The sequence below is a fragment of the Hevea brasiliensis genome, chromosome 15 (genome assembly GCF_030052815.1).
Source record: "Hevea brasiliensis isolate MT/VB/25A 57/8 chromosome 15, ASM3005281v1, whole genome shotgun sequence".
NCBI classification, from domain to species: domain Eukaryota; kingdom Viridiplantae; phylum Streptophyta; class Magnoliopsida; order Malpighiales; family Euphorbiaceae; genus Hevea; species Hevea brasiliensis.
The window spans coordinates 41,137,775-41,156,669 of record NC_079507.1 but is presented as its reverse complement, the minus strand read 5'-3'; positions in this window follow the sequence as shown (position 1 = coordinate 41,156,669).

The window sequence follows — 18,895 nt, the reverse complement described above, 5'->3', positions numbered from 1 at the left end:
TTTGACATAAACCATGACTCCAGCTTGAGTTGGGATTTTGTAACAGAGAGATTCTAGTGCATGGTAACATATGATTATAGGTTTATTTAAGGTAAACCATATTACTAATTGGGTGGCCATGGCATGCTATACTAGGTGTTAACCATGGTCTATGAGGTTCATAAAATGTTTTAGAGAAATCATTTATGGTAAGAAAGAGTTCTAATGATATTAAGAGTTGATATCATGTCTCATTGCCAATTAGTGATGAGCCTAGTAAGTCACACACATACACAAGTTATCACCTATTTAAATATGAATTAATTAATTAATTAAAGAGTTTAATTGATTAATTAAATAGGTTTGGTTTGCAATTAGATTGCAAAGTCCCCAGCATGACTTGAAACCAAATCTAGATTATTGGATGTATAATATAAGTTAAATTTATATTTAAAGTGTTTAAATATGAATTTAATTAATGAGAAATTAATTAATAGAGATTAATTAATTAATTTATATTTGATATAAATTAATTAGAAGAAGAAAATAATTATTTTGGGTTTAGAACTCAAAATTAAGACACAGGGGCATTTTGGTCATTTTGCAGTGTGATACGTGGCACCATGAGATGGTGACACATGGCATAACACATAAGCTTGCCAAATGTTTTTTTTAATCATGTAAGATGATTAAAATCAAGATTAAATATAGGTTTGACACTTGGCACAATGTGATTGGGTCACTTAAACCTAGAGCTAATCAAAGGGTGACATGTGGCAAGGGTTTAATGTGTTAACCTAGCTATTTAAGTGTTGTTATGAGAAAATAAAACACAACCAGCAGCCACACTCCTTTGTCACGCCACTTTGAGGGTTTTTATCTCTTCTTCTTCATCTCTTATCAATTCAAAGAGATTAGCCATCAATCTCTTGAATTAAGAACACTAGAAATTGTTTCTAGTGTCCTGTTTACATCTTTAATCTCTTAAAAGGCATAACTTTTATTTATAATTAATATTAAAGGCTTTATAAGCTTTTCAATGTCTGACATAGTTTTTCTTGGTGTGGACAAGCTAGAGGGACAACATCCGTGTCCTAAAGACGAATCTCAAAGGCGCAGACACGCCGCAAAGGCATCAAGAGGTTAGTGTAATCGTTCTTGATTTAATCTAGGGTTGTTAAATTTATCTTATTATTTTTATAATATTTAATGGTAAATACATATCCAAAACATATTAAAATACTTTTAATATGTTTTTTATCATTGAAATCAAATATATAAAAATAAATCTTTCTTGATGCATGTGACCCTAGGTGAAAATTTTTGAATTCTATGGTATTAATTTGTGTTTTTCACGCCTGCCTTCAATTGGTATCGAGCCACTATATTTGCCATTTAGATTGTTGATTATATGATTTAATTGTGTGTTTGAAAATGAGATCACAAGTTCATTGCTGCTTGTAAAGCAAGTTGGCGGAATAATTGAAAAATTACCATCAATTGTACGAATGGTTTGGCATCCATGGGTGGTTTAAGGTTTGGCTTTTAATTCTGCAATTGTTGTATGATCTAAGGCCTATTCTTTGACTAATTAAAGTGTTTAATTAGTAGTTTTATCACACAATTAAATTATGATTCAAATCAGAATTTTAAAAATTGTTTGAATGTGATTCAAATCTGAATTTTAAAAGTTGTTTGAATGTGATTCAAATCTGAATTTTTAAAGTTGTTTGAATCATATTTAAATCTGATTTTTTAAAATTGATTGAATAAAATTCAGATCTGATTTTTTAAAAAATGTTTGAATGTGATTCAAATCTGATTTTTTAAAAAATGTTTGAATGTGATTCAAATCTGAATTTTTGAAGTTGTTTGAATGTGATTCAAATCTGAATTTTTAAATTTGTTTGAATGAGATTCAAATCTGAATTTTTAAATTTATTTGAATCATATTCAAATCTGGATTTCTAAGTTGAATATGAGATATTCAATTTAATTTAAGTATGTATGTTTTATTTAATTGTTAAATAGTGATATGCATGATGGATGATCATGGACTATAAAAGACCAATGGATTGGATTTATTTCTTTTATGTTTCTTTGGGATTGTAAATTAATTAATTTATTTTAATTTTTTTTTTGGCATGTATTATTAAGTTTGTAATAATTTTTGGGTTGTAATTTCATTTATTTAAGTTCTTGTAAATTCGCCTTGGTATGCCAAGGATTACTATGTAATATTGGATTGCAAGAAGTTCAAGGAGGTCAAGAGCATTAGTGGGACCAGTGGGAGGAATTCAAGATCAAGTGTTGATTATGTACTCCTTCAGCAACTCTTGTAAAATGAATGAATGAAATGCACCTAGGAATGCCCGATTCAAGTCTTTGTGGCTCAGAATTGAATCCCTTAGAAAGTCCATGATTATACCATATTTACTGCTTATCCATGAATGCATGAGATGTATGGGAATGTATGCAATTATATGATATATGCATGCTAAATGGATAATGTGCAAAGTGAGACCTTAATAGTAAATAGAATGACCATAAAATCTTCCAAATAAATGATTAAGTTGGAAATGCTATAATTAAAGTAATTATAACATAGGCCCTCCATTGGGGCAATTATTTTAAGAAATTTTAAATAGTTGCATAAGATGCAATTTATTTAAGAGATTTTCTTAAGAATAATTGTTAAGCATGAGATGTTGTAAATATGTAAATGGTTTAGTGGCCAATATTGGATGTACCTGAGGACATTAAAATTATTTGCATAATTACTGGCTCAATGGGATCAACTTAACTAATGCAAGATAAGTCAATAATGGATGTACCTGAGATTTTGAGCATTAGGGGCTAGGTAAAGGATTGAACCTCACATGAGATGTGATGGGCAAAGAGTTGCTCACTTATAGTTTATTGTAATTCCAATAATGGATGTACCTGAGGATGATCAATAGAATTATAAGAATTCAATCACCCATTAGAAATCCATCCAACTAGGATTTCCGTTTTCTACTTTGGAAGTGTAGGATTCGCTAAGTTAGTGGGAGGACCAATTTGATTAAAAGACCATAATCATTTTGGTTAATTACATGATACATTTACTAATTAATCTGATTATTTTCTGCAGTTAATTTTCTGATAAAAATGAGCACAAAACAACCACCACCATCCAATATCCTTGCAAGCATACTTGATCACAATAGGTTGACAGGACCTAATCTGTCTGATTGGCTAAGAAATTTGAAACTTGTCCTGAACCTTGAACATATAGGATATGTTCTAGATTCAAATGTTCCTGGTCCCTTACCTCCAGAGGCCACACAAGAGGAACATGAAACTTTGGACAAGTGGAAGGAGCATGATATGAGAGCTAAGTGTTACATGCTTGCTTCCATGAGTAATGAGTTACAGAAGCAACATGAGAACATGCAGAGTGCGAGTGAGATCCTCCTTCACCTACAAGAGTTGTATGGTGAGCACAGCAGGAATGCTAGGTATGAGATATCTAGACAGCTATTCCGTATGAGGAAGTCTGAGGGACAGAATGTTGGGGATCATGTCCACAAGATGATTCGGATGATTGAGCAGTTGGAACATCTTGACTTTAACATGGATTTCCAACTACAGACGGATTTGATCCTTCAGTCCCTTCCTGAGTCTTTTGGGAATTTTGTGACAAATTTCCATATGACTAGACAGGAATGCACCTTAGCTGGTTTACTCAACATGCTGGTTATTGCCCAAAAGAATATGCCAGGCAATAAAGGAAAAGAGGTAGCTTTGGTTGCATCTTCTTCTACTGGAAAGTCCAACAAGAAGAAGGGCAATAAGAAAAAGAAACCTCAGATTCCTGGTCCTTCTAAGAAAATAGCTAAACAGAAAAGGAAGACTAAAGCTGATGAAGGCAAAGGAAAGTGTTTCCATTGCCAATAGGAAAGTGTTTCCATTGCCAGTAAGAAAGTGTTTCCACTGGCCAGAGTATAGCAATCTAAATGAATGCAATGCCGTAGAAAACCAACTCAAGTTCAAAATATATTTGGCACTTAAGGTTATGTCATGTTGCGTAAGATAGGATTACAAAATTGGAGAAAATGGGGATTCTATCCTTATTGGACTCTGAGCCTACTCCAACTTGTGAATCTTGCCTTGTGGCAAAATGACTAGATCACCCTTTGTTGGACAGGCTAAGAGTGAAAATATTTTGTAGCTAATACATAGTGATGTATGTGGTCCATTTAAAGAAATGGATAGATTGGGCTTTCATTATTTTATTACCTTTACTGATGATAAATCAAGGTTTGGGTATTTGTATTTGATGAAATACAAACATGAATCTTTTGAAAAGTTCAAAGAATTTAAATCTGAAGTAGAAAATCAAACAGGAAAGAATATTAAAGCTCTTCGATCAGATCGTGGAGGTGAATATTTAAGTACTGAATTTGATGAATACTTGAGAGAGCATGGCATTGTTTCTCAGCTGACTCCTCCAGGAACGCCACAGCTGAATGGTGTATCTAAAAGGAGAAATCGTACCCTATTGGATATGGTACGTAGTATGATGAGCTATACTGATATGCCAATCTCCTTTTGAGGATTTGCATTAGAATCAGCTTTGTATATTCTGAATAGGATTCCATCAAAATCAGTTTCTTCCACACCTTATGAGATATGGCATGGAAGAAAACCAAATCTTAAGCATGTTAAGATTTGGGGTTGTCCAGCTTATATCAAAAAGCTAAACACTGATAAATTGGAGACCAGATCAGAAAAAGGTCGATTTGTTGGATATCCAAAAGATAGTTTTGGATATTATTTTATTTGCTTACTTCACAAAAGTTGTGATAAGTAGAGATGCCACATTTCTTGAACAACAATTTGTCCAAGAAGGAGGCAAAGGAAGGCAAATAGAGTTAGAATTGGAGAATTCTGACCAACCAACAGATCAGATGGATATAGATCCATCTAGTCAACCTATTCCCGTTGATGAAACATCTATAGCTGTTCCTCGTAGAACAACCAGGGTATCTCACCCACCAGTGAGATATGGTTTTCTTCATGAAGAAGAACAAGAGTTGTCTACTCATGAAGAAGTAGATCATGGAGATGATCCACTTACCTATGAAGAAGCTATATCAGATATAGACTCTTCAAAATGGATTGATGCTATGAAATCCGAGATTGATTCTATGTATAAGAATCAAGTTTGGGATCTTGTTGACCCACCTGAAGGTATTGTACCTATAGGGAACAAATGGGTTTTCAAGAAGAAAATTGGTTCTGATGGAAAGGTAGAGACCTATAAAGCAAGGCTAGTAGCGAAAGGGTTTCGCCAAAGGCAAGGAATCGACTATGAGGATACTTTCTCACCTGTTGCCATGCTTAAATCAATTAGGATTTTATTAGCAATAGCTGCGTACTATGATTATGAGATTTGGCAGATGGATGTCAAAACAGCTTTTCTCAATGGATACATTGAAGAAAACATTTTCATGGAACAACCTAAGGGTTTTGAATCCCAAAATGGTTCCAAGGTATGCAAGCTAAAGCGATCCATTTATGGGTTGAAACAAGCTTCGAGGAGTTGGAACATCCGTTTTGATGAAGCCATTAAATCCTTTGGTTTTATCAAAAATGAGGATGAGCCATGTGTATATAAGATGGTTAGTGACAGAGCTATCACTTTCCTTGTCTTATATGTGGATGACATACTGTTGATGGGTAATGACACAGGTATGTTGACGACTATAAAGGTATGGTTGTCAAATACATTCTCCATGAAATACTTAGGGGAGGCAACCTATATTCTTGGGATTCGCATCCATAGAGATAGAGCGAAACGAATAATTGGTTTATCCCAAAGTCTATACTTGGAAAAGGTGTTAAAAAGGTTTAACATGCTTGATTCTAAGAGAGGATTGTTACCAGTGAGACATGGTATCCATCTTTCTAAAGAGATGTCTCCAAAGACACCTGAAGAAAGAGATAATTGGTTTATGATGGCCAGGATTCCATGTGCTTCGGCTATTGGAAGTTTAATGTATGCAATGTTGTGTACTAGGCCGGATATCGCATATGCTGTTAGTTTGACTAGCAGGTATCAATCCAATCCAGGTTTGGAACATCGATAGTCGTCAAGAATATTCTTAAGTACTTGAGAAGAACTAAGGATTTATTCTTGATTTATGGAGGTGGAGACTTGCAATTAGATGGTTATACTGATTCTGATTTCCAATCAGATATCGATGATAGAAAGTCTACCTCTGAATATGTGTTCATTTGTAATGGAGGTGCAGTCAGTTGGAAGAGTTCCAAACAGAGCACGACTGCAGATTCCACTACAGAGGCTAAGTATATTGCTGCATCAGATGCTGCAAAGGAAGCTATTTGGATTAAAAAGTTCGTGATGTAACTTACAGAGTTCCTTCCATTGAGTCGCGGTTCCATTACACTGTGACAACAATGGAGTAGTCATACAGGCTAAGGAACTAAGGTCTCACCCAAAATCCAAACACATAGAAAGGCACTACCACATTATCAGAGATATAGTTGGGCAAGGCGATTTAGCCATGCAGAAAATAACATCAGCTGAAAATCCAGCTGATCCATTCACTAAGCCTATGTCACAGACTCAATTAGACCGACATCTTGAGAAGATAGGTCTAAGATATTGTAATGAATGGCTCTAGTGCTAGTGGGAGATTGTTAGTAGTATGCCCTAGAGCATATCATTTAGTATGTATCTTGTACATATTTTATTAATAAATGGCATTTCCACTTTTCTGTTTATATAATATATTTATGTGTAATAGAAAAGGTCCATTGATATTTTGTTAGAAATATTATTCTTAAGTTGTTAAGAATATGAGTGACAATATTTCTAGCACAAAGTATCATAAATAGGTTCACAATCGAGGATACTTCATAATAAGGACATGACTTATCCATAAAGATTGTATTCATGTTTGTTCCCAAGTTATTTATATGAGATATAAATAAGATGGAATGGTGAGTCTCATGCCATATAACAAACATGATAGGCACTTATAAATGATAAGTAGGCCGAACCAGTGACACTTATGACAAGCACATGGAGTTTACTCTTGTCAATGTTTTGTCATAAATCATATCAGTGCATATAATCTTTAGACCTGAGATAGCACAGTTATCTTGTATATAGGTAGTTTGAGTTTGATACTGCTTTCATACTTGTACTGTGTATGGGTATATGGGCATGTGTTGGCTCCTACTAGTTATATATGGAGGTAGGTGTTGATCAAGATGGAATCTGTTCCTCTAAGTAAATAGAGATAAAATCCTATGTTCATTTAATTGTTCTTGATGTTTCAAGTTCCTGGCCAGGACAGATAGATTTATTCAGAAAAGAGTTTCTGATGAGAAAATCTTTTTAATCAAGAACTGGAATCAAAAGAGAACATAATATTCATAGCAGATGGAGTTTGACATAAACCATGACTCCAGCTTGAGTTGGGATTTTGTAACAGAGAGATTCTAGTGCATGGTAACATATGATTATAGGTTCATTTAAGGTAAACCTTATTACTAATTGGGTGGCCATGGCATGCTATGCTAGGTGTTAACCATGGTCTATGAGGTTCATAAAATGATTTAGAGAAATCATTTATGGTAAGAAAGAGTTCTAATGATATTAAGAGTTGATATCATGTCTCATTGCCAATTAGTGATGAGCCTAGTAAGTCACACACATACACAAGTTATCACCTATTTAAATATGATTTAATTAATTAATTAAAGAGTTTAATTGATTAATTAAATAGGTTTGATTTGCAATTAGATTGCAAAGTCCCCAGCATGACTTGAAATCAAATCTTGATTATTGGATGTATAATATAAGTTAAATTTATATTTAAAGTGTTTAAATATGAATTTAATTAATGAGAAATTAATTAATAGAGATTAATTAATTAATTTATATTTGATATAAATTAATTAGAAGAAGAAAATAATTATTTTGGGTTTAGAACTCAAAATTAAGACACAGGGGCATTTTGGTCATTTTGCAGTGTGATACGTGGCACCATGAGATGGTGACACATGGCATAACACATAAGCTTGCCAAATGTTTTTTTTAATCATGTAAGATGATTAAAATCAAGATTAAATATAGGTTTGACACTTGGCACAATGTGATTGGGTCACTTAAACCTAGAGCTAATCAAAGGGTGACATGTGGCAAGGGTTTAATGTGTTAACCTAGCTATTTAAGTGTTGTTATGAGAAAATAAAACACAACCAGCAGCCACACTCCTTTGTCACGCCACTTTGAGGGTTTTTATCTCTTCTTCTTCATCTCTTATCAATTCAAAGAGATTAGCCATCAATCTCTTGAATTAAGAACACTAGAAATTATTTCTAGTGTCCTGTTTACATCTTTAATCTCTTAAAAGGCAGAACTTGATTTTCTAATTAATAGAAAAAGCTTTAGAAGCTATTCAAGGGCTGCCATAGGTGTTCTTGGTGTGGACAAGCTAGAGGGACAACATCTGGTGTCCTGAAGACGAATCTCAAAGGCGCAGACACGCTGCAGTGCATCAAGAGGTTAGTGTAATCGTTCTTGATTTAATCTAGGGTTCTAAAATTAATCTGATTAATTTTAAAATCTTAAATGGCAAATACAGATCCAAAAACATATTAAAAGAGTTTTAATATGTTGTTTATCATTGAAATCAAATATATAAAAATAAATCTTGCATGATGCATGTGACCCTAGGTGAAAATTTTTGAATTCAATGGTATAAACTTGTGTTTTTCACGCTTCCGTTCCTTCATGTCTATCATGTATACATCTGTCATGTCAGGCACAAGGTCAGCGGGCAGGCATAAAGCCAGAAATTATATCAGGCACAATGGCCAACGGGCAGGCATGAAGCCTGTAGAATAACCATATCAGACATATATTGTCTCTTAATGATTATTCATGTGGGCAGTAATGCAATCTGTAGTCCCTAATTGATATACAAATCGATCCATGCTATATACATAAGTCTAGGTATACTTTGGGCAAAGTAGTATTATTAAGTACTTATTGTTTCATTATTTCATGTTATGTACTAGTTGTGTTTCATAGCATTTTCATATTACTTGTGATAGGAAACATAAGTCCCACATACATATTCATGTCACTTTTATGTTTAGTGTTTTGCTATTTTATAACCACCGCAAGTGCACGGATCGCTAACAAGTAATAAAGTGATGAATAGAGTATCGTTCCCACGAGGAATTTGTTTAGCAAGTACCAATCTACACAGTAATTTTGACTGTCTAGACTATCAAATATTTAGGGAATGAAGTTTGTAAATTTTAGATACTAGAATGGTAAACTTAAAATGAAATGATCTATTTGAAACAATTCTGGAATTAGGATTTCACACTTGCATCTTAATAGGGATGCTATCTAGTTTATTTACTGGATTGAGGGTTGTTTTTCTTGATGGAAATCAGTCCTAAGCTATCCTAAATCCTCTCTCAAGGCATCTAAGGTGTATTCTAATTAACTCAAACCCTACTTTTGTGGTGATTAAATTAATTAAAATCCTTTAAGATTTTTGACCAATTTTGAAGTTCCACAGAGGTATCAACCTATGTCAGAGTTCCTAGGTCAAGATCTTGATTTTTTAATGTTAATCTTCACCTTTCAGTCCTTCAATTAACATCTATAATTATGACTAAGTGGGTACCAGCACATAGCATGCATTAAGATCACAAGAAATTAAATCAAGAAACGAATCTCAAATCCGATAAATAAATCTTAGTGTTCATCCATAATAATAATTATAAGAGCTACTCTCCCAAATCCAAAATAAGAAAACTACTCACTCATTGTGAGTTCAGCAAACATCATGATAAAAGGTAAAAAATAGTAAATAGAAAATTATGCAGAAGAAACAAAATAATGAAGATCTGTCTAGGGATGTGAAACGAAGGAACCAAAGAGAGTTTGCAGCTTTGATCTTGTGGAGCTTCAGCTGGAAAACTTCTTTTGGTCCTGATGTAGAGCTTGACAGCAGCAGTCCCGACGACCGTCCACACTTTTTCCTAATGTTTTCTTTTATATTTATATTGTTTGCTCTAGGGTTAGGTAATTTTTAGTCCAAAAGGCTTTAGGAGTCTCCTTTTAATCAGAAAACAGGAAGGGAATTCGAGTTATAAAACTGACTGCAGCATAGTACACGGCCCGTGTGTCACTACACGGGTCCCGTAATGTAGGGCTGTGTAACTTGCTGGAGGAGAATCGCGTAATCTTGTTTTGGCATAGAAAGTTACACGGGTCTGTGCCAAGTACACGGGCCTGGTTACACGGGCCGTGTACTATTGTTCCCATAAGGTTCTTCAAGCTTGCGCTTGGCAGAGACTTACACGGGTCCTTGCAGATTACATGGGTCTACTTACACGACTCGTGTACTTGTGTTTCTCATCGATTCTCTTGGATTTCTTCTGGCAGAGAGTTACACGAGTCTGAGGCTTGGTTTACATGATCTGTGTACTTTGTATCAGCAGCAATTCTCTGTCTCTTGACTCCTCCAAGCTTTCCTTTGCACTCCTATACTTCTGGGGCTTCACTCAAACACTTGAAATGGTGCAGAAAACATGGAATTAAGGGCTTTACAATAGAAATTACTAAAAATAATGAAATCAACTATTATGCATGAAAACACTTGCTTAAATGCTATGAAATAGTATGCAAATGCGCTTAAAAATATATATACAATTCAAGTGTATCAAATACCCCCAAACTCAAACTTTTGCTTGTCTTCAAGCAAAACAAAACTCTGTTTTAAAACACATTTCAGGGGATACTTAGGAATATAACCATCAAATTAATAAGCATATAATTGAACTCCTCCAACCTTCATATCAATTTCCCTCTTTCAAGGCATAAGGGTTCTAATAGCTGCTTGTTTGGAACTTCACCTCATTTCATGGTGTTTCGACTAATTATTCCTCTATACAAGACCATTAACAAGCCACAAACAACCTGTTTTATCGGGATAGATTTGAGAAACACTAACTCCCCCAAATTTGCCTCTTTTGTGAGCAATTGTGATGAAGTATTTCAATTCCAACTCCATAGGCATATCTCAAATTTTCTATCTCCACTAATGTAGCATGCACTTTTCAAAAGATCAAAAGGTCTTTAAAAGGGTTATAATGGGGCTAAGGGAATAATGACTTGGTTGCCAATGAAAGGTTTTTAGAGAATGAAAATATGAGGATAGCGTGTATGCATAAAATACTAATTTTGTATGGAGAGGAAGGGCTTTTGGCTTCTTGCAGTGCCAAGCATGCTTCCATGGTGCTTATCTTGGGACTTCTTTTCTTTTCTCTTTTTTTTTTCTTTTTTTTTTCTTTTTTTTTTGTTCTTTTTTTTATGTCCATTTTGTCCTTATTGCACACTTGCACTCTTCCTTGAGTTCTAAATTCTCTATTCATTTTCCTTATGCATATTGCTTCCTCAAAAGGGTATGGTAGGTGTTTAGGCTGGGAGCTAGGCAAATGACATGGGTAATCAATAAATTTTAAGGGATAAACATAGGCTTCAAGTTGGCTACAAGGGATATACATTAATTAGGGGTGGCTAAGGCTTAGTGAGGCTATATCAAAGAATGCCTTAATCATCTCTTCATCAAGCATATGCTAGGATTTCACCTTGATAGGTCCAAGAGATATGTTCTAGAGCTAGTGAGGTAATTTTTTAGGTTTGCTTGTATTTCAAAAATTTTCTCCTAATTTTACAAGTTCAATGTGATAAATTAATAGTTATGAAGAGGTTTAACTAGTCTAGTTCCGTTAGAGAGATTAGTTTCTTCACAAATAACATGTTAGAATCCCTTTTTGCCTATCTAGATACGTTCATTTCTCTATCCCGTGGAGTCCAATTATTAGCTTGCTAGAATTTGATTATGATGCTAAGTTTCACAATTTAAAGTTCAAATTTTTTCAAAAATTCTCAAAAATTTTGATACACAAGAATAATGTAGGTGAATTTAAACAATGCAATGATGTGCATGTAATGATATGCAAATGCAATTGTATCCCCCCCCCCCCCCCAAACGCAAACCAGACATTGTCCTCAATGTTAAAATAATATGCAAAATTAGAGGAAATGTACAAATATTTTAAAGAAGCATATTATATATTAAGCATGTAAAATTTTTGAACATAAAGCAAATAAAAGAGACCTATGATTGCAGTATAGGACTAAGGCATGTAAGATATTATAATAAAGATTCTATCCTATAATCCTATCTCTAAAAGGCCTCTGATGATGATGATGATGATGATGCTAGTGATCCTGGCTCCTCTTCTTCCTCATCCTCCTCATCTAGCTTGTCCATTAGCATGTCCAGCTTGTTGTGTGCTTCCTGGAGGCTGTCATCGATAGCTCACATCCTGTCGTATATTGTGGTCTCCATGGGCTGCAGGTATGCAAGGACTGGATCTGTTGGTGGTGGTGTGTATGGAGGTACTCGAATGGGGGATTCTTCGAACATTCGCCCTTGCCCTTCTTCTTAAGGCTATGAAGTCTAGCCAGGTCCTTCTCTTGCCTCGTCTCTCTGAGGGATGGTGTTTCCTTCGGCATCCACCAAGTAGCATTTGTTGCCCACCTTCTTACATATCCCCATGGATATGCAGATAGTTTGATCAATTCTTGATGTTCTAGTAACAAAGCGCAGTCTGTGACGTCCTGGAATAAAGTCAAAGTGGAGGGCAATGGTTGTGATAAGGCCTCCAAGCATTATGTGCCCGGTAGACTATTGACAGAGGCATCAAAGATGGTTGCACAAAAAGAAGTCAGTGCTGTAGCGTTGTTAAGTTATCATGCATTATAAGAAAAATAGTTCCGTGGCGTTGAAAACGCTAAGGTTGTCACCACAACCCATGATGGTGTGGGCAGCGAACCGATGCATATATCGCAGTGCTGGACTAGTGATGCCCATGGATGTAGATTTGCTGGAGTTGTACAACTCTGTATCAGGAGCAATGGAATCCCAGAAGTTGATGTTGTTATACAGCATGCGGTTCCTTGGAATCTCTTGGTGGCTGGTGCTGTCAAAGCTAAAGATGGCATTGAATTCATCCAAGTTCATTACCCGGTCGACACCAAGGAGATGAAACTCAATCCTGCCCCTATCCTCCTTATCGGTGGGCTATAAGGTGGCCTTGAAGCTACCTAAAAATTCCAGCATGGTGTCTTTGTAGGCTGACAATTGTAGTTGGGCGAACCTTGTCTACCCAATGCTGTCAAGTAGCCCATTGATTTCATCTTGCAACCCGATTTGCTCCAAAAGTGGAAAATCCATGTACTTGGTGGAGCTTATTTTTCGGGCGTGGAGTCGGGTGCACATTGCTTTGTGGGCATCATCACGAAATCCTCAAAGAATGGAGATTTTAGGTTGTGGAGCAGGTTGTGGCTGTGGTTGCGGTGGAGGAGGGGCTTGTTGAGATGGTTGGGGAGTGGCTACCCTCGTTCTTGGGCATTAGGTTGGAGGCTGAGGTGGAGAAGGTGAGGATTCTCCTCTTTTCCTTGAAGAAGAGCCGATCCTTTTTGCAGATCTCTTCATAGGGGCCATGGATGGGTTTTTGGGAAGGAGAAGAGTAGGATTTTGATCAAGGGAGATGAGATTTGAGAGGTTTTTATAGGTTTGGAAGGGAGGAGATGAAGGGTTTTGTGTTTATGAAGGGTTTTAATGCTAGGGGTGTATTTAAAGAGTCGTTAGGACTATTTGTTGCGCGCTTTTTGTGCCACAGGAGTAGCTTCTGCAACGAAATACACGAGTCGTGTATCACTATACGGGTCTCGACATGTAGGGCCGTGTAAATTTCTGCCCGAAATTTTTCAAAATCTATTATAGTACACGGCCGTGTAAATGAGCTCTGGGACCCTTGTAACTTTCTGTCTCTCGAGTTTCTTTACTAGATATGTTAGACGGCCCGTGCCAAATACAAGAAGGCCCGTGTAACTTTCTGGTCTTGAGCTATTCTGCTAGAGACATTACACGGCCCGTGTAAATTAGGCTATGGACGCGTGTAACTTTCTATCTCTTGAAGAGTTAAAAATGCAAGAAATTTATGGACTTTCAGAAAGTTACATGGGGAGTGTAAAACTAATACACCACCCGTGTAATTTTTTGATTTTTCAAATTTTTGGCAAATGAAAAATTTTATTATCACAATACATGAAATGGATGTAAAGTTTAGCAATAGAGCTACTTCCCTTGTTTTCTCCAATTTTTCCTTTTGTGATTTTGACTTGGTGATTCCTTTCCTCTCTTGATCTCTATCCCCTTTCCAAAAATCCTACAAAATGAAATACTAATGAGTACGAAACAAAAATCAATATGAAAAAAAAAGGAGAAAAAAAAAGTTCAGAAAAACTTTTGGGTTACCTCCCAAAAAGTGCTTGCTTATAGTCTTTAGCGGGACTTTGCTTGTTTATGGTCTGTCGGTAGGAGGATCGAGAGTGCAATTGACTCCCATTTATATGGGTTCTCCTTGAAAGTAAGGCTTCAGCCTCTACCCATTGACCTTAAATGCACCTGAGGTTTCGCTCTACACTTCTACTGCTTCGTGTGGGAAGACTTGGGTGACCTTGAAAGGTCCGGACCATCTTGATTTAAGCTTCCCTGGAAAGAGTTTCAATCTAGAGTTGAATAAGAGGACAAGATCTCCTTCTTTTATTTCTTTCCTTGCTATGCGCCTGTCATGCCATCTCTTGGTTTTATCTTTGAAAATTTTGGCGTTTTTGTATGCATCCTGTCAGATTTCTTCCAACTCATTCAGTTGTAGGAGTCTTTTCTCACCAGCAGCCTTGAAGTCAAAGTTTAGTACCTGAATTGCCCAGTAAACTTTATGCTCAAGTTCAACAGGGAGATGGCATGATTTTCCATAAATCAGTCAGAAGGGTGTTGTGCCAATTGGTGTTTTGTATGCAGTACAGTATGCCTATAGTGCATCATCTAACTTCATGCACCAGTCCTTCCTGGATCTGTTTACAATTTTCTCCAGAATCTGCTTCAGTTCCCTGTTTGAGATTTCCACTTGACCGCTGGTTTGAAGATGATAAGGTGTGGCCACCTTGTGAGTCACTCCATACTTTTTCAATAGTGTTTCAAATTGTTGGTTGCAGAAGTGACTTCCTCCATCACTGATTATTGCTCATGGTGTGCCAAATCTTGTGAAGATGTTCTTCTTAAGGAAACTTGTGACCACTCTAGCATCGTTGGCTGGTGTCGCAATTGCTTCTACCTATTTTGACACATAATCCACTCCAACCAGAATATACTTGCCTCTACGGGAAGAGGGAAATAGGCCCATGAAGTCTATTCCCCATACATCAAACAATTCTATCTCAAGTATACCATGCAGTGGCATTTCATTCATTTTTGAACTGGTACATGTTCTTTGGCATTGATCACAACCTAGCACAAAGGATCTTACATGCTTAAACAGATGTGGCCAGTAAAACCTTGCTTGCAAAATCTTAGCTGCAGTTTTTGAGGTGCCGAAATGTCCTCCATATAGTGATGAATGGCAGTGATAAATGACACTTTCCATATCTTCCTTTGGTATGCATCTTCTTATCAGCCCATCATTATATCTCTTATACAGTAGGGGTTCTTCCCATAAGTAATATCTCACATCATGTAGGAATTTCCTCCTTTGCTGATAAGTCATGTTTGGAGGCAGTATCCTGCATGCAAGAAAATTAACAAAGTCAGCGTACCATGGAGCTTTGGAGAATGCAAGTAATTGCTCATCAGGAAATGAATCATCAATTGACAAATCTTCAAAGTCCTTTGCGTACTCTAATTTTAATCTGGAAAGATGGTCAGCTACTACATTTTCAGATCCTTTTTTGTCCTTGATTTCAAGGTTAAATTCTTGCAGGAGTAGAATCCATCGAATTAGCCTTGGTTTTGCTTCCTTCTTGTTCATAAGGTACTGAATTACAGCATGATCTGTGAATACAATAACTTTTGACCTAATGAGGTAAGATCTGAACTTGTCCATTGCAAACACCACTGCTAGAAATTCCTTCTCTGTGGTGGCATAATTGATTTGCGTATCATCAAGTGTCTTGCTAGCATAATAAATAGCATGGAGCTTTTTATCTTTTCTTTGCCCGAGCACTGCTCCAACTGCAAAGTCACTCGCATCGCACATCACCTCGAATGGTAGCTCCCAATTTGGTGGCTGCATTATTGGTGCTGATATTAGGGCTTCTTTGATCCTGTTAAAGGAGAGAAGATAATTTTCATTAAAATCAAAGGGAACATCTTGACTTAACAAGTTAGTAAGTGACTTAGCTATTTTGAAAAAGTCCTTGATGAATCTTCTGTAGAATCCTGCATGTCCCAAAAAGCTTCGCACTCCCTTGACTGATGTTGGGGTTGGCATGTTTTCAATGATCTCAATTTTTGCCTTATCAACTTCAATTCCTCTTTCCGATATCAAATGTCCCAGAACTATGCCTTCCTTTACCATGAAATGGCATTTTTCCCAATTTAGGACCAGGTTTGATTCTTCACATCTTTGCAACACCTTAGATAAATTAGCTAGGCGATCATCAAAAGTAGTTCCATAGACAAAAAAATCATCCATAAAAACTTACATGATATCTTCAATATAATCAGAAAAGATAGCCATCATGCACCTTTGAAAGGTAGCAGGGGTATTACAAAGACCTAAAGGCATTCTTCTATATGCAAATGTTCTATAGGGACAAGTGAATGTTGTCTTTTCTTAGTCTTCTGGGGGAATAGGAATTTGAAAGAATCCCGAATACCCATCTAGATAATAGAAATAAGAGTGTTTCGCTAACCTTTCTAACATTTGGTCGATGAAGGGGAGAGGGAAATGGTCTTTTCTGGTAGCACTGTTCAATTTTCTATAATCTATGCACATTCACCAACCAGTGATTACTCTAGTAGGGATTAGTTCATTATTTGCATTTTGGATAACAGTTGTCCCACCTTTCTTAGGAACTACATATACAGAATATTTAGAATTTTAAGTCCAAAAATGCGTACCTTAATGAAGAGGGGAGAGGTTTAAGCTCTACCTGTTTGGCGTTTTCTTGGAGCTTAACTGTGGTTTGTTCCTCCTTTAACTTTTCCATCTCGGAAGCCTTAGCTAAAGGTAGGGATGGATAAACTATTAACTGTTGTGCACAGGCTACTATTTCTATATTTTCATCATCTTTTGTGTGGCTGTGCACAATACATGCTTCAAGAGGATCTTTAGGATGTGTCATATGAAATTCTTTTTCAATTTGTTCGTCAATTATGTCAACCTTGAAGCATTCATCAGGTTCAAATTTGTGTTTCATTGTGTCGAACAAGTTAAACTCCACTTCTTCTTCTCCTACCTTGAGAGTTAATCGACCATTTTTGACGTCTATGATAACTCTGGAAGTTACCAAGAATGGTCTTCCCAAGATGATAGGAATTTGAACATCTTCTTCCATCTCAAGGATAATAAAGTCCATTGGAATGAAGAATTTTCCCACTTTGATAGGAATGTTCTCAAGTATGCCCACAGGATATTTAATAGATCGATAAGCCAATTGCAACGAGATTGTTGTGGGCTTCAGTTCTTCGATCTCTAGCTTTTTGCATATCGATAGAGGCATTAAACTGACGCTTGCCCTAAGATAGCAGAGGGCCTTATCTATTTTCTTGTTACCAATGAGACAGGGTATGGAGAAGCTTCCTGAATCTTTCAACTTTGGAGGCAGTTTGTTTTGCAGAATGGCACTGCATTCCTTTATTAGAGCTACTGTTCCATAGTCTTCTAGCTTTCTTTTCTTGGACAAAATTTCCTTAAGAAATTTGGCATAAGATGGCATCTGAGAAAGTGCTTCAGTGAAGGGGATGTTGATGTAAAGTTTCTGTAAAACTTTCAAAAACTTCCCAAACTGCTTGTCCAATTTAGCTTTCTGAAATCTCTGAGGAAAAGGTAGAGGAGGTTGGTATGGCTCTGGTAATTTTTTTGTCTTCCTTGCTTCCTCTTCCTGATCTTTCTTAGCTTCTTCCTCCTTTTTCTCTGCTTGGCCTTCAGAATTTTCTATGGTTTCCTCTGTCGATTGTACCTCTAGTTGTACTAGAGTTTTCCCACTCCTCAGTGTAACTGCCTTACAATGCTCCCTTGGGTTCATTTTTGATTGGCTAGGCAGTTTGCCAGCAGCCTTACTTAAAGAACTTACTTGTTGAGCGATTTGATTCTCTAGCATCTTGTTATGAGTAGCAAGATGGTCCATTCTAGAAGTCAGCTGTTTTATCAATTCAGTTTTTTTGTTGTTGAGCTGTTAGAAATCCTTCCATCATGGTTTCCATAGTCATTTTTGGTTCAGGTTGTTGAGGCTAGAGAGGTAGTGGTGGTTGTGCAAAGTTTTGACCTCTGTTCTGAAATCCAGTTGGTGCTGGTGGTTTGTACCCTTGTTGCTTGTTTATTGGCTGGTTTCACTGATTGGACCATGAGAAATTTGGGTGGTTCCTCTATCCAGGGTTGTAAGTATTTGAATATTGTTTGTTTGGCTGCCTCTGGTTGAAGTTTCCTCCATTAATCATGTAGTTCATCTGTTCTGAGGAGGGTTCATAGAAATTACTGTATCCTGAACTCATGTATCCTCCTCCGTAGCTGTCTTCATGTTGACTACTTGTACCAACAGCGTTGGCTTGCATTCTTTCGAGTTTCCTTGTGAGCTGATCAAACTAAGCATTTATCTTGCTTAGGGCATCTACTTCTAGGATCCCTACAGTTTTCCTTGCATTTCCTCTTTCATTCGACCACTCATAATTATGGTATGCAACCCTTTCTAGAAGTTCAAGTGCTTGTGGTACTGTTTTCTCCATTAGATCACCTTCTACAG